This window comes from Scyliorhinus torazame, chromosome 2, assembly GCF_047496885.1.
Source record: "Scyliorhinus torazame isolate Kashiwa2021f chromosome 2, sScyTor2.1, whole genome shotgun sequence".
Lineage (NCBI taxonomy): Eukaryota > Metazoa > Chordata > Chondrichthyes > Carcharhiniformes > Scyliorhinidae > Scyliorhinus > Scyliorhinus torazame.
In genome coordinates this window covers 74693937-74709692 of record NC_092708.1, presented here as the reverse complement: position 1 = coordinate 74709692, position 15756 = coordinate 74693937, and positions in this window count along the sequence as shown.

Sequence of the window (15756 nt, the reverse complement as noted above, 5' to 3'; positions counted from 1 at the left end):
AGTCCAACCATAGAGAGCTGCCAACCAATCTGCAGCAACAACGCTGCAGTGGACACAAGAAGAAATGCAGGAGGATGCCTGAGACTATGGGCTGGATTCTCCGATTTTCAGGCTATGCCCTGATGTCGGCATGGGAACGGTGGTGTTTTACGACCAAAGTTTCAGCACAAAACAGCCACCGATCCTCCATTTGGTGGGGGCTAGTCGGCACGCAGCGGGAGCGGAGTGCAGGGGCTGCCGGTGGGTGAGTATTTAGGTTTGAAACACTTACCTGGTCCCATTTCTGTTCCTCTTTGCTGTTGTTTTTCTTTAAATTTATTTTTTAAGGCAGGGACTGGAAGTTCGACCCGCAGACTTCTGGGAAGCGGCGTGCAGGGGCTGCCGGTAGGTGAGAATTTAGGTTTAAAATCACTTACCTTGCAGGAGCAATCACTTGGAGTTTCGGCGAAGCGGAGTGCAGGGGCTGCCGGTGGGTGAGTATTTAAGTTTAAAATAACTTACCTTGCAGGAGCAGCACTTGGAGTTTCGGCGGGAGCGGAGTGCAGAGGCTGCCAGTGGGTGAGTATTTAAGTTTAAAATAACTTACCTTGCAGGAGCAGCACTTGGAGTTTCGGCGGGAGCGGAGTGCAGGGGCTGCCGGTGGGTGAGTGTTTAGGTTTGAAACACTTACCTTGTCCCGTTTCTGTTCCTCTTTTGCTGTTGTATTTTTTTTAAATTTTTTAAGGCGGGAACAGGAAGTTCGACCCGCGGACTTCTGGGAAGGTTTCCCCCCCTCCCCTCACCAATAAATTCTGGTGGAGAGGAAACCCGAGACACTACACGTGCAGTGTCTCCCACCCGCCCTCCTCCTCTAACCTAATAATAAAACCCATTGGTGTGAGGTAAGTACCATATTATATTATTATTATTATTTTTTTTTAGAATTTATTTATTAGCCTGATCTTGGTTGAAAGTTAGAGAGATGGCAGGGAAGGGAGTACAATGTTCCTCCTGCAGGATGTTTGAGGTGAGGGATGCCGTTAGTGTCCCTGCTGATTTTACCTGCAGGAAGTGCAGCCATCTCCAGCTCCCCCAAGACCGAGTTAGGGAACTGGAGCTGGAGTTGGAAGAACTTCGGATCATTCGGGAGGCAGAGGGGGGTCATAGATAGCAGCTTCAGGGAATTAGTTACACCAAAGAGTGGAGATAGATGGGTAACTGTAAGAGGGACTGGGAAGAAGCAGTCAGTGCAGGGATCCCCTGCGGTCGTTCCCCTGAGAAACAAGTATACCGCTTTGGATACTTGTGGGGGGGGGGACTTATCAGGGGTAAGCCATGGGGTACGGGCCTCTGGCACGGAGTCTGTCCCTGTTGCTCAGAAGGGAACGGGGGAGAGGAGCAGAGCATTAGTAATTGGGGACTCGATAGTCAGGGGTACAGATAGGAGATTTTGTGGGAGCGAGAGAGACTCACATTTGGTATGTTGCCTCTCAGGTGCAAGGGTATGTGATGTCTCGGATCGTGTTTTCTGGGCCCTTAAGGGGGAGGGGGAGCAGTCCCAAGTCGTGGTCCACGTTGGCACTAACGACATAGGTAGGAAAGGGGACAAGGATGTCAGGCAGGCTTTCAGGGAGCTAGGATGGAAGGTCAGAACTAGAACAAACAGAGTTGTTATCTCTGGGTTGTTGCCCGTGCCACGTGATAATGAGATGAGGAATAGGGAGAGAGAGCAATTAAACACGTGGCTACAGGGATGGTGCAGGCGGGAGGGATTCAGATTTCTGGATAACTGGGGCTCTTTCTGGGGAAGGAGGGACCTCTACAGACAGGATGGTCTACATTTGAACCTGAGGGGCACAAATATTCTGGGGGGGAGATTTGTTAGTGCTCTTTGGGGGGGATTAAACTAATGCAGCAGCGGCATGGGAACCTGGATTGTAGTTTTAGGGTACGGGAGAATGAGAGTATAGAGGTCAGGAGCACATATTTGACGTCACAGGAGGGGGTCAGTGTTCAGGTAGGTGGTTTGAAGTGTGTCTACTTCCATGCCAGGAGTATACGAAATAAGGTAGGGGAACTGGCAGCATGGGTTGGTACCTGGGACTTCGATGTTGTGGCCATTTCGGAGACATGGATAGAGCAGGGACAGGAATGGATGTTGCAGGTTCCGGGGTTTAGGTGTTTTAGTAAGCTCAGAGAAGGAGGCAAAAGAGGGGGAGGTGTGGCGCTGCTAGTCAAGAGCAGTTTTACGGTGGCGGAGAGGATGCTAGATGGGGACTCATCTTCCGAGGTAGTATGGGCTGAGGTTAGAAACAGGAAAAGAGAGGTCACCCTGTTGGGAGTTTTCTATAGGCCTCCAAATAGTTCGAGGGATGTAGAGGAAAGGATGGCGAGGATGATCCTGGATAAGAGCGAAAGTAACAGGGTAGTTATTATGGGAGACTTTAACTTTCCAAATATTGACTGGAAAAGCTATAGTTTGAGTACATTAGATGGGTTGTTTTTTATACAATGTGTGCAGGAGGGTTTCCTGACACAATATGTTGACAGGCCAACAAGAGGCGAGGCCACGTTGGATTTGGTTTTGGGTAATGAACCAGGCCAGGTGTTGGATTTGGAGGTAGGAGAGCACTTTGGGGACAGTGACCACAATTCGGTGACGTTTACATTAGTGATGGAAAGGGATAAGTATACACCGCAGGGCAAGAGTTATAGCTGGGGGAAAGGCAATTATGATGCCATTAGACGTGACTTGGGGGGATAGGTTGGAGAAGAAGGCTGCAAGTGTTGGGCACACTGGATAAGTGGAGCTTGTTCAAGGAACAGCTACTGCGTGTTCTTGATAAGTACGTACCGGTCAGGCAGGGAGGAAGGCGTAGAGCGAGGGAACCGTGGTTTACCAAAGAAGTGGAATCTCTTGTTAAGAGGAAGAAGGAGGCCTATGTGAAGATGAGGTGTGAAGTTTCAGTTGGGGCGATGGATAGTTACAAGGTAGCGAGGAAGGATCTAAAGAGAGAGCTAAGACGAGCAAGGAGGGGACATGAGAAGTATTTGGCAGGTAGGATCAAGGAAAACCCAAAAGCTTTCTATAGGTATGTCAAGAATAAGCGAATGACTAGGGTAAGAGTAGGGCCAGTCAAGGACAGGGATGGGAAGTTGTGTGTGGAGTCTGAAGAGATAGGCGAGATACTAAATGAATATTTTTCGTCAGTATTCACTCAGGAAAAAGATAATGCTGTGGAGGAGAATGCTGAGACCTAGGCTATTAGAATAGATGGCATTGAGGTACGTAGGGAAGAGGTGTTGGCAATTCTGGACAGGCTGAAAATAGATAAGTCCCCGGGGCCTGATGGGATTTATCCTAGGATTCTCTGGGAGGCCAGGGAAGAGATTGCTGGGCCTTTGGCTTTGATTTTTATGTCATCATTGGCTACAGGAATAGTGCCAGAGGACTGGAGGATAGCAAATGTGGTCCCTTTGTTCAAAAAGGGGAGCAGAGACAACCCCGGCAACTATAGACCGGTGAGCCTCACGTCTGTAGCGGGTAAAGTCTTGGAGGGGATTATAAGAGACAAGATTTATAATCATCTAGATAGGAATAATAAGATCAGGGATAGTCAGCATGGCTTTGTGAAGGGTAGGTCATGCCTCACAAACCTTATCGAGTTCTTTGAGAAGGTGACTGAACAGGTAGACAAGGATAGAGCAGTTGATGTGGTGTATATGGATTTCAGTAAAGCATTCGATAAGGTTCCCCACGATAGGCTATTGCAGAAAATACGGAGGCTGGGGATTGAGTGTGATTTAGAGATGTGGATCAGAAATTGGCTAGCTGAAAGAAGACAGAGGGTGGTGGTTGATGGGAAATGTTCAGAATGGAGTTCAGTTACAAGTGGCGTACCACAAGGATCTGTTCTGGGGCCGTTGCTGTTTGTCATTTTTATCAATGACCTAGAGGAGGGCGCAGAAGGGTGGGTGAGTAAATTTGCAGACGACACTAAAGTCGGTGGTGTTGTCGACAGTGTGGAAGGATGTAGCAGGTTACAGAGGGACATAGATAAGCTGCAGAGCTGTGCTGAGAGGTGGCAAATGGAGTTTAATGTAGAGAAGTGTGAGGTGATTCACTTTGGAAGGAATAACAGGAATGCGGAATATTTGGCTAATGGTAAAGTTCTTGGAAGTGTGGATGAGCAGAGGGATCTAGGTGTCCATGTACATAGATCCCTGAAAGTTGCCACCCAGGTTGATAGGGTTGTGAAGAAGGCCTATGGAGTGTTGGCCTTTATTGGTAGAGGGATTGAGTTCCGGAGTCAGGAGGTCATGTTGCAGCTGTACAAAACTCTGGTACGGCCGCATTTGGAGTATTGCGTACAGTTCTGGTCACCGCATTATAGGAAGGACATGGAGGCTTTGGAGCGGGTGCAGAGGAAATTTACCAGGATGTTGCCTGATATGGAGGGAAAATCTTATGAGGAAAGGCTGATGGACTTGAGGTTGTTTTCGTTGGAGAGAAGAAGGTTAAGAGGAGACTTAATAGAGGCATACAAAATGATCAGGGGGTTAGATAGGGTGGACAGTGAGAGCCTTCTGCCGCAGATGGAAATGGCTGGCACGAGGGGACATAGCTTTAAACTGAGGGGTAATAGATATAGGACAGAGGTCAGAGGTAGGTTCTTTACACAAAGAGTGGTGAGGCCGTGGAATGCCCTACCTGCAACAGTAGAGAACTCACCAACATTGAGGGCATTTAAAAGTTTATTGGATAAGCATATGGATGATAAGGGCATAGTGTAGGTTAGATGGCTTTTGTTTCGGTGCAACACCATGGGCCGAAGGGCCTGTACTGCGCTGTATCGTTCTATGTTCTAACACTAAATAATCCTTTAAGCTTCCCAAACAACATCCAGAAGACAGAAGAAAGACATTTCAACAGAAGCACATTAGGTTTACATTCACTACTGAGAATATTAATAATTCTGAATTCACCAAATGATCAAGAGATAGTCTTTTGATGGCAGAGAGAACAGCAGTGCACCTGCTTGGTCTGGCTTCAGCTCCAACACTGAAAACGAAACTAAAACACACCCTGCAGCCTGCTCAAAAATGAAAGTAAAAAGCTGACAGACAGCCCAGCTCCACCCACACTCTGACATCACTGATAATACCCATTTCTTAAAGGTACATTTCTTAAAGGCGCTCTCACTACAGATATTTATAAACATACCCATTTATAAACACCCATTTCTTAAAGGTACTCCCACATGACACATCTCTGGGAGGTTATTTATTCCCTCTTTTGTGAAGACAGAACTAAAGTATGTATTCTTCTGTAATTTCTCTATTCCCCATTTTAGTTTCCCTGGCTTCTGACTGTAAGGGACCATTTGTCTTGACTAATCTTTTCCTCTTCATATATTTATAGAAGCTTTGTTGTCAGTTTCTATGTTCCCTGTAATTGAACCCTCATATTCTTTTTTCCTCCTCTTGATCAAATGTTTTGCCCCCTTGTGTTGAATTCCAAAATGCTCTCAATCATAGAACATAGAACATAGAACGATACAGCGCAGTACAGGCCCTTCAGCCCACGATGTTGCACCGAAACAAAAGCCATCTAACCTACACTATGCCATTATTATCCATATGTTTATCCAATAAACTTTTAAATGCCCTCAATGTTGGCGAGTTCACTACTGTTGCAGGTAGGGCATTCTACGGCCTCACTACTCTTTGCGTAAAGAACCTACCTCTGACCTCCGTCCTATATCTATTACCCCTCAGTTTAAAGCTATGTCCCCTCATGCCAGCCATTTCCATCCGCGGGAGAAGGCTCTCACTGTCCACCCTATCTAACCCCCTGATCATTTTGTATGCCTCTATTAAGTCTCCTCTTAACCTTCTTCTCTCCAACGAAAACAACCTCAAGTCCATCAGCCTTTCCTCATAAGATTTTCCCTCCATACCAGGCAACATCCTGGTAAATCTCCTCTGCACCCGCTCCAAAGCCTCCATGTCCTTCCTATAATGCGGTGACCAGAACTGTACGCAATACTCCAAATGCGGCCGTACCAGAGTTTTGTACAGCTGCAACATTACCTCATGACTCCGGAACTCAATCCCTCTACCAATAAAGGCCAACACTCCATAGACCTTCTTCACAACCCTATCAACCTGGGTGGCAACTTTCAGGGATCTATGTACATGGACACCTAGATCCCTCTGCTCATCCACACTTCCAAGAACTTTACCATTAGCCAAATATTCCGCATTCCTGTTATTCCTTCCAAAGTGAATCACCTCACACTTCTCTACATTAAACTCCATTTGCCACCTCTCAGCACAGCTCTGCAGCTTATCTATATCCCTCTGTAACCTGCTACATCCTTCCACACTGTCGACAACACCACCGACTTTAGTATCGTCTGCAAATTTACTCACCCACCCTTCTGCGCCTTCCTCTAGGTCATTGATAAAAATGACAAACAGCAACGGCCCCAGAACAGATCCTTGTGGTACGCCACTTGTAACTGAACTCCATTCTGAACATTTCCCATCAACCACCACCCTCTGTCTTCTTTCAGCTAGCCAATTTCTGATCCACACCTCTAAATCACCCTCAATCCCCAGCCTCCGTATTTTCTGCAATAGCCTACCGTGGGGAACCTTATCAAACGCTTTACTGAAATCCATATACACCACATCAACTGCTCTACCCTCGTCTACCTGTTCAGTCACCTTCTCAAAGAACTCGATAAGGTTTGTGAGGCATGACCTACCCTTCACAAAGCCATGCTGACTATCCCTGATCATATTATTCCTATCTAGATGATTATAAATCTTGTCTCTTATAATCCCCTCCAAGACTTTACCCACTACAGACGTGAGGCTCACTGGTCTATAGTTGCCGGGGTTGTCTCTGCTCCCCTTTTTGAACAAAGGGACCACATTTGCTATCCTCCAGTCCTCTGGCACTATTCCTGTAGCCAATGATGACATAAAAGTCAAAGCCAAAGGTCCAGCAATCTCTTCCCTGGCCTCCCAGAGAATCCTGGGATAAATCCCATCAGGCCCCGGGGACTTATCTATTTTCAGCCTGTCCAGAATTGCCAACACCTCTTCCCTACGTACCTCAATGCCATCTATTCTAATAGCCTGGGTCTCAGCATTCTCCTCCACAACATTATCTTTTTCCTGAGTGAATACTGACGAAAAATATTCATTTAGTATCTCTCCTATCTCTTCAGACTCCACACACAACTTCCCATCCCTGTCCTTGACTGGTCCTACTCTTTCCCTAGTCATTCGCTTATTCCTGACATACCTATAGAAAGCTTTTGGGTTTTCCTTGATCCTACCTGCCAAATACTTCTCATGTCCCCTCCTTGCTCGTCTTAGCTCTCTCTTTAGATCCTTCCTCGCTACCTTGTAACTATCCATCGCCCCAACTGAAACTTCACACCTCATCTTCACATAGGCCTCCTTCTTCCTCTTAACAAGAGATTCCACTTCTTTGGTAAACCACGGTTCCCTCATTCTACGCCTTCCTCCCTGCCTGACCGGTACATACTTATCAAGAACACGCAGTAGCTGATCCTTGAACAAACTCCACTTATCCAGTGTGCCCAACACTTGCAGCCTACTTCTCCACCTGAGGCTTGCTGATTGTATACATCCATTATTTGGATTTAATATTATCCCTAATTTATTTTGTAAGCCAAGGCTGAGCCACCTTTCCTCTTTTATTTTTGCGTGAGTGAGGAGTGAATAATTGTTATAATTCATGCACACGTTATTTAAATATGAACTATTGCTTATCCACTGTCAACTGCTTTGGTAATAATAATAGCTTATTGTCACAAGTAGGCTTCAATGAAGTTACTGTGGAAAGCCCCTGGTCGCCACATTCCGGCGCCTGTTCGGGGAGACCGGTACAAGAATTGAACCCGCTCTGTTGACATTGTTCTGCATTACAAGCCAGCTGTTTAGCCCATTGTGCTAAACCAGCCCCAGCAATGTTCCCCAAACAATTCTTGCCAATTCATACTTCATACCCTCATAGATTCCTTTATTTAGATTCAGGACCCTAGTTTTGAATTCAATTACTTCACTCTCCATCTTAATGAAGAATTCTATCATATTATGGTCCCTCTTCCCCTAGGGACCCCACACAACAAGATTATTAATCAATCTTTTCTCATTTCATAGTACCCAGTCTAGAATAGCCTACTCTCTGGTTTATTCCTCAACATATTGGTGTAAAAACCACCAGGCACATACTCCAGGAACTCCTCCTCCACTCTGCCATTGCTAGTTTGGTTTTTCCAATCGATATGTAAATTGAAGTCACCCATGATTACAATTGTACCCTTATTGCATGCATCTCTGATTTCTTGTTTTCCCTTACATCTCCACTACTATTTGGGGATCTATAGACAACCCCCACAAAGTTTTCTGCCTCTTGGTGTTTCTTATCTCCACCTGTACAGATTCCACATCATGATTTTCCGAGTCAATATCCTTCCTCACTGTTGCATTAATTTCCTCCTTTCCTAACAATGCTACCCCACCTTGTTCGTCTTTTTGTCTGTCCTTCCTAAATAATCATTACCCCTGGATGTTCAGTTCCCATCCTTGGTAACGTTGTAGCCATGCCTCTGTAATTGCAACTATGTCACAACCGTTTGTATCTATTGATTGTCTCATGCCATGTAACATGATCTAAGACTGTTCACCATGTCATATCCGTACTTAATTTTGCTGCCATATGTCCCACCATCACTAGTCACCATGTTGTGTTATTACAATCATAGAATTTACAGTGCTGAAGGAGGCCATTCGGCCCATCAAGTCTGCACCAGCCTTTGGAAAGAGCACCCTACCCAAGCCCACACCTCCACTCTCCCCCTAACCCAGTAACCCCACCCAACCTTTTTGAACACTCAGGGCAATTTAGCATGGCCAATCCACCTAACCTGCACATCTTTAGACAGTGGGAGGATACCGGAGCACCCGGAGGAAACCCACACAGGCACGGAGAGAATGTGCAGACTCCGCACAGACAGTGACCGAAGTCGAGAATCGAACCTGGGACCCTGGAGCTGTGAAGCAACTGTGCTAACCACTATGCGACCGTGCTGCCGTTACAATGATATATTATCCTTGGTCTTATTTATTGTACAAAGCACAAGGCCTCAACCATTCATAAGAGATTTGGTAAGCACATTCTGGATTCATTTAGTCAGACAGCAAAGGGGCAAAGCTTGAAGACATCACAGCTGTGTGTGCACTTTGCTCAAAGCAAAAGTGAAACTCAGCCTGAATCACATGACACATTTCCCTTCCAGTGATATCATGCTGCTCATGCTTTGAACGTATCAGCCATATCAGAATCCATCAACCTGAAGTGGAAGGAAGACATCATCAATCCCAAGGGACTGCCTAAGACGAAGAGAAGAATATGTCAGAACCACTTTCTGCACGGGGATCATAGATTTCACCTGCATGTCACCATGGTAATCAATCCAATTTGCTTACATCAAAAAAAAATCTGACATTGACTTTTGCCTAATTGTGTCTCTGCAAGATGAAAATTAGTTGTGCATGTTAGTTCTTTAGATAATGGATGTTTCTGTAAATGGTACTGACAGGGTAGAGAATGGGTGTCTGGTGCAGAAAGTGAAAATAATAGAACGCCTCAGTTGTACTGTCAGACACAATGTTAATTTTGACACTTATCCACATGAAATACAAACTATACTGGAAGTAGCTTATTGTGAGTTTTAATCTGCACAGCATGTAAATGCATGTATGTAACTCAGAATTTTTCCTTAAAAGCTCTTCCAGAAACATAACAGGATCCTGTGCTCTTTTCATGCAAATGCACGTATGTAACTAAGCATTCTCCCTTAAAAGCTCTTCCAGAAACATAACAGGACTCCTATGCTATTTTCATAGCTCAGTTTCCACCTCATTTATTTCTAATCACACCTGAGTGAGCCAATAGAAATTTTGACCAGTCTTAAAGTAGTTATTCGGTCGTGACTTGTCACAAATTGCCTCTTTTGAAGACATTGCATTGATTTGTCTACAGCTGTATGTGCACTGGGCTTAATGCTTCACTTAAATTGCTATTCTTTATGTGAGAACCCAGACACTAAGGGCTAACTCCATTCCAGAAAGTAAGTGCTGCCGCCGGGACTGAGTCGGTGATGTTCTACAACAGCAAAATTACCGCAGCTCCTAGATCAGTCCAGCGACCGTTAAGGGACTAACCATGTGGAACACAAACAATTCCAATTAAAAATGGTGTCTGATTCACCGGATTCGGGATTGGCACTCGAGAGGCTGACAAACTGCAGCTGCATATAAGCACTCCACTCCCCACACACACTGATTCCAGCCAACAAGATGGCAGCAAGGAGAGCAGCACGGCGCTTCACTGACGCCGAGCTGGAGACCTGACCAGATGCAGTGGAGGAGAGGCGGGCCACCCTGTACCCCAGGGTGGGGAAGCGGTAGCCACCCGCCGCCGTGCATCTGGCCTGGACGTAGGTGGGAGTGGTCGTGAACGCTGTGGGCAACACCATTAGGACCGACTAGCAGTGCCACAAGAAACTGCACAACCTCATCAGGGCGGCCAGGGTAAGTAGGCAGCACTGTCCCCTTGGCACTGACCCCCGATCCACACACCCGTAACCCCACGCCTCCCCCCCTACCCGAGGGGCACCCTGGTAGGCTCAGTCCACATTGAATTTGATGTATTGTGGTGACTTGCACATAGGGCTTCCATGACAGCACGGATGCACCTGTGCACCAAGCTCTGTGAGTTTCCAGTTATGTCCCCCTTTGCGCTTTGGATGAACCCGTGACATAAATGTTCAGAGCAATCATCACCTTCACAGCCACCAGGAACGGGTGTCCTCCCCCATTCCCCCACGTTGCCAGGTGCGCCATGATCTGGCAGATGTGTTGCACTGTCGTCCTGCTCAGCTGGAGTCGTCAACGACATGACGGGTCTGGCAGGTCCTCGAATCACAGGCATAGCCGGTACACATGAGGCCTCATGTGGTGCCTCCCTTGCACCTCCTCCTCCTCGACCCATTGGGCGGCTGGCTCTCCATCCTCAGTGGCTGCCTCCTGGTCCTCTGCTGCAGGCTCCGCCTCTGCAGGGTCCCCCTCGAGCAGCTCTAGCTCGTACAGTCTCAGTGCAGTCCCCAGGGCTGAGACGATTAGGTAGACGGGCACCATTCCTGGTTGGATTCCAAAGCCCATTGTCTGCAGGGGGAGAAAGACAGACATGTTATCACGGTGCATACCACCGTGCCCAACCAGGTCCACCGGGCGACAAGGTGGCGCCGGTCTGCACCGCACCCCCTGCCCCCACATAAGAACTAGGAGCAGGAGTAGGCCATCTGGCCCCTCGAGCCTGCTCCGCCATTCAATGAGATCATGGCTGATCTTTTGTGGACTCAGCTCCACTTTCCGGCTCGAACACCATAACCCTTAATCCCTTTATTCTTCAAAAAACTATCTATCTTTATCTTAAAAACATTTAATGAAGGAGCCTCTACTGCTTCACTGGGCAAGGAATTCCATAGATTCACAACCCTTTGGGTGAAGAAGTTCCTCCTAAACTCAGTCCTAAATCTACTTCCCCTTATTTTGAGGCTATGCCCCCTAGTTCTGCTGTCACCCGCCAGTGGAAACAACCTGCCCGCATCTATCCTATCTATTCCCTTCATAATCTTATATGTTTCTATAAGATCCCCCCTCATCCTTCTAAATTCCAACGAGTACAGTCCCAGTATACTCAACCTCTCGTCGTAATCCAACCCCTTCAGCTCTGGGATTAACCTAGTGAATCTCCTCTGCACACCCTCCAGTGCCAGTACATCCTTTCTCAAGTAAGGAGACCAAAACTGAACACAATACTCCAGGTGTGGCCTCACTAACGCCTTATTCAATTGCAGCATAACCTCCCTAGTCTTAAACTCCATCCCTCTAGCAATGAAGGACAAAATTCCATTTGCCTTCTTAATCACCTGTTGCACCTGAAAACCAACTTTCTGCGACTCATGCACTAGCACACCCAGATCTCTCTGCACAGCAGCATGTTTTAATTTTTTATCATTTAAATAATAATCCCTTTTGCCGTTATTCTTACCAAAATGGATAACCTCACATTTGTCAACATTGTATTCCATCTGCCAGACCCTAGCCCATTCACTTAGCCTGTCCAAATCCCTCTGCAGACTTCCAGTATCCTCTGCACTTTTTGCTTTACCACTTATCTTAGTGTCGTCTGCAAACTTGGACACATTGCCCTTGGTCCCCAACTCCAAATCATCTATGTAAATTGTGAACAGTTGTGGGCCCAACACTGATCCCTGAGGGACACCACTAACTACTGATTGCCAACCAGAGAAACACCCATTAATCCCCACTCTTTGCTTTCTATTAATTAACTAATCCTCTATCCATGCTCCTACTTTCCCCTTAATGCCATGCATCTTTATCTTATGCAACAACCTTTTGTGTGGCACCTTGTCAAAGGCTTTCTGGAAATCCAGATATACCACATCCATTGGCTCCCCGTTATCTACCGCACTGTTAATGTCCTCAAAAAATTCCACTAAATTAGTTAGGCATGACCTGCCCTTTATGAACCCATGCTGCGTCTGTCCAATGGGACAATTTCCATCCAGATGCCTCGCTATTTCTTCCTTGATGATAGATTCCAGCATCTTCCCTACTACCGAAGTTAAGCTCACTGGCCTATAATTACCCACTTTTTGCCTACCTCCTTTTTTAAACAGTGGTGTCACGTTTGCTAATTTCCAATCCGCCGGGACCACCCCAGACTCTAGTGAATTTTGGTAAATTATCACTAGTGCATTTGCAATTTCCCTAGCCATCTCTTTTAGCACTCTGGGATGCATTCCATCAGGGCCAGGAGACTTGTCTACCTTTAGCCCCATTAGCTTGCCCATCACTACCTCCTTGGTGATATCAATCCTCCCAAGGTCCTCACCTGTCATAGCCTCATTTCCATCAGTCACTGGCATGTTATTTGTGTCTTCCACTGTGAAGACCGACCCAAAAAACTTGTTCAGTTCCTCAGCCATTTCCTCATCTCCCATTATTAAATCTCCCTTCTCATCCTCTAAAGGACCATAGAACATAGAACAATACAGCGCAGTACAGGCCCTTCGGCCCACGATGTTGCACCGAAACAAAAGCCATCTAACCTACACTATGCCATTATCATCCATATGTTTATCCAATAAACTTTTAAATGCCCTCAATGTTGGCGAGTTCACTACTGTAGCAGGTAGGGCATTCCACGGCCTCACTACTCTTTGCGTAAAGAACCTACCTCTGACCTCTGTCCTATATCTATTACCCCTCAGTTTAAAGTTATGTCCCCTCGTGACCAATATTTACCTTAGCCACTCTTTTTTGTTTTATGTATTTGTAGAAACTTTTACAATCTGTTTTTATATTCTGAGCAAGTTTACTCTCATAATCTATCTTACTCTTCTTTTTAGCTTTTTTAGTAGCTTTCTGTTGCCCCCTAAAGATTTTCCAGTCCTCTAGTCTCCCACTGATCTTTGCTACTTTGTATGTTTTTTCCTTCAATTTGATACTCTCCCTTATTTCCTTAGATATCTACGGTCGATGTTCCCTCTTTTTACCGTCCTTCCTTTTTGTTGGTATAAACCTTTGCTGGGCACTGTGAAAAATCACTTGGAAGGTTCTCCACTGTTCCTCAACTGTTTCACCATAAAGTCTTTGCTCCCAGTCTACCTTAGCTAGTTCTTCTCTCATCCCATTGTAATCTCCTTTGTTTAAGCACAAAACACTAGTGCTTGATTTTACCTTCTCACCCTCCATCTGTATTTTAAATTCCACCATATTGTGATCGCTCCTTCCGAGAGGATCCCTAACTATGAGATCCTGAATCAATCCTGTCTCATTACACAGGACCAGATCTAGGACCGCTTGTTCCCTCGTAGGTTCCATTACATACTGTTCGAGGAAACTATCGCGGATACATTCTATAAACTCCTCCTCAAGGCTGCCTTGACCGACCTGGTTAAACCAATCAACATGTAGATTAAAATCCCCCATGATAACTGCTGTATACCCCCCTCCCATCCCCACACCGACCGGCGCCCACGATTTTGGCTTCACGACCAATTCTCTGCCAAATCACCTTTCCCAATATGACATCGGCCCACGGAGAATCCCGCCCTGGATGTTATAAGATTAGTCAACTGTTAGGAGCAGCACAGCACAAGCCCAATCCTGTCCTCATTCACACAAGTATGCTTTCTAGCAGCAGTGACTAATCAAGAGCAGGCTGTTAGCCCCATCTATTGCTTAAAATTTGAAAATATAATTATGCCTGCTGTTTTGCAAAAAAATGTTTTTTTAGCCGTTGTAAGTTCTTCATGTTTTTTTCACCAACTATTATAATGCTATCTATGTCCTACTATGACGAATGGATTTTGCACTTTTGATGGAGACTCACATCACCATTCCGAGTATGGCAAACTGTCTCCAAACTCAAATCCCGATGATATCCATGGGTTATTTCGAATTTTTCAGAAACCAGAATCAATTAACTGAACTCCTGCGTCAATATCCAGTGACTCGTGTAGGGAAGCCTGAAGGAAATAACAGCAGGTTTAGATGAGATGTGAACATGTTAGCTCAGCAGTCAAACTAGTAAGTCAGCTCCCTTGTGTTAGTACTCCTTTCACCGTTGCCTTGCAGATATTACCTCTGGAGCCGTACCTGAGTTTATTTTGTCTGCAGTAAATAGCCTGAGGGCATGTTTCTATAGATTTCACTCTCCACAATGGATAACTCCCAGAATGTTCCCATTGATTACAGAGAGACCTCTCTGGAAAATTTCTGACAATACAACAGCTTTCCCAGAAATCATAGACAAGTTCTATAATGTTATTACAGCTCATATTTATGTATCATATCTTGTCATTTATAGAAAATAATATTTTGTGTTTAATAACTGGATAATATACATCTCAAAAGAAAAAAAATGATGTTTCACTACAGCATGTGTAAGGTTGAAAGAATTGTGGTTTGAGCGTCATCTCTTAATGCATTGGTTTTAAAGTTTCCATAAAATTCCTATTTGCACTTTTTTAGTTGTGAAAAAGTGCCTCTAAATTGGTTAAAATATTTGTTAAGATCATGGGAGGGATTCTCCGACCTCCGCCTGGTTGGATAATCGGTGGAGGGCGGGTGAATCCCGCCCCCGCCGGCTGCCGAATTCTCCGGCACCGGGGATTTGGCGGGTCAGGAATCGCGCCGCGCTGGTCGGCGGTTGCTAGCAGCAGCCTCCCCGGCGATTCTCCGGCCCGCAATGGGCCGAGTGGCCGCCCATTTTTCAGTCGGTCCTGCCTGCGTAAATTAGAGTAGGTCCTTACCGGCGGGACCTGGCGGCGTGGGCGGCCTCCGGGGTTCCCGGGGGACGCGGGGGGATCTGGCCCCGGGAGGTGCCCCCACGGTGGCCTGGCCCGCGGGCTGGCCTGTGCCATGGGGGCACTCTAGTCTTCCGCACTGGCGGCTGTAGCGGTCTGCCATTGCCGGTGCGGAGTCAAAGCCCTCTGCGCATGCGCTGGGATGACGCCAGCACACGTTGGTGCTCTGCGCATGCGCCATCTCGCACCGCTGGCGGAGACCCTTCGGCGCCGGTTGGCATGGCGCCAAGCCCCTTCCCCGCCGGCTGGCATGGCGCAAACCACTCCGGGG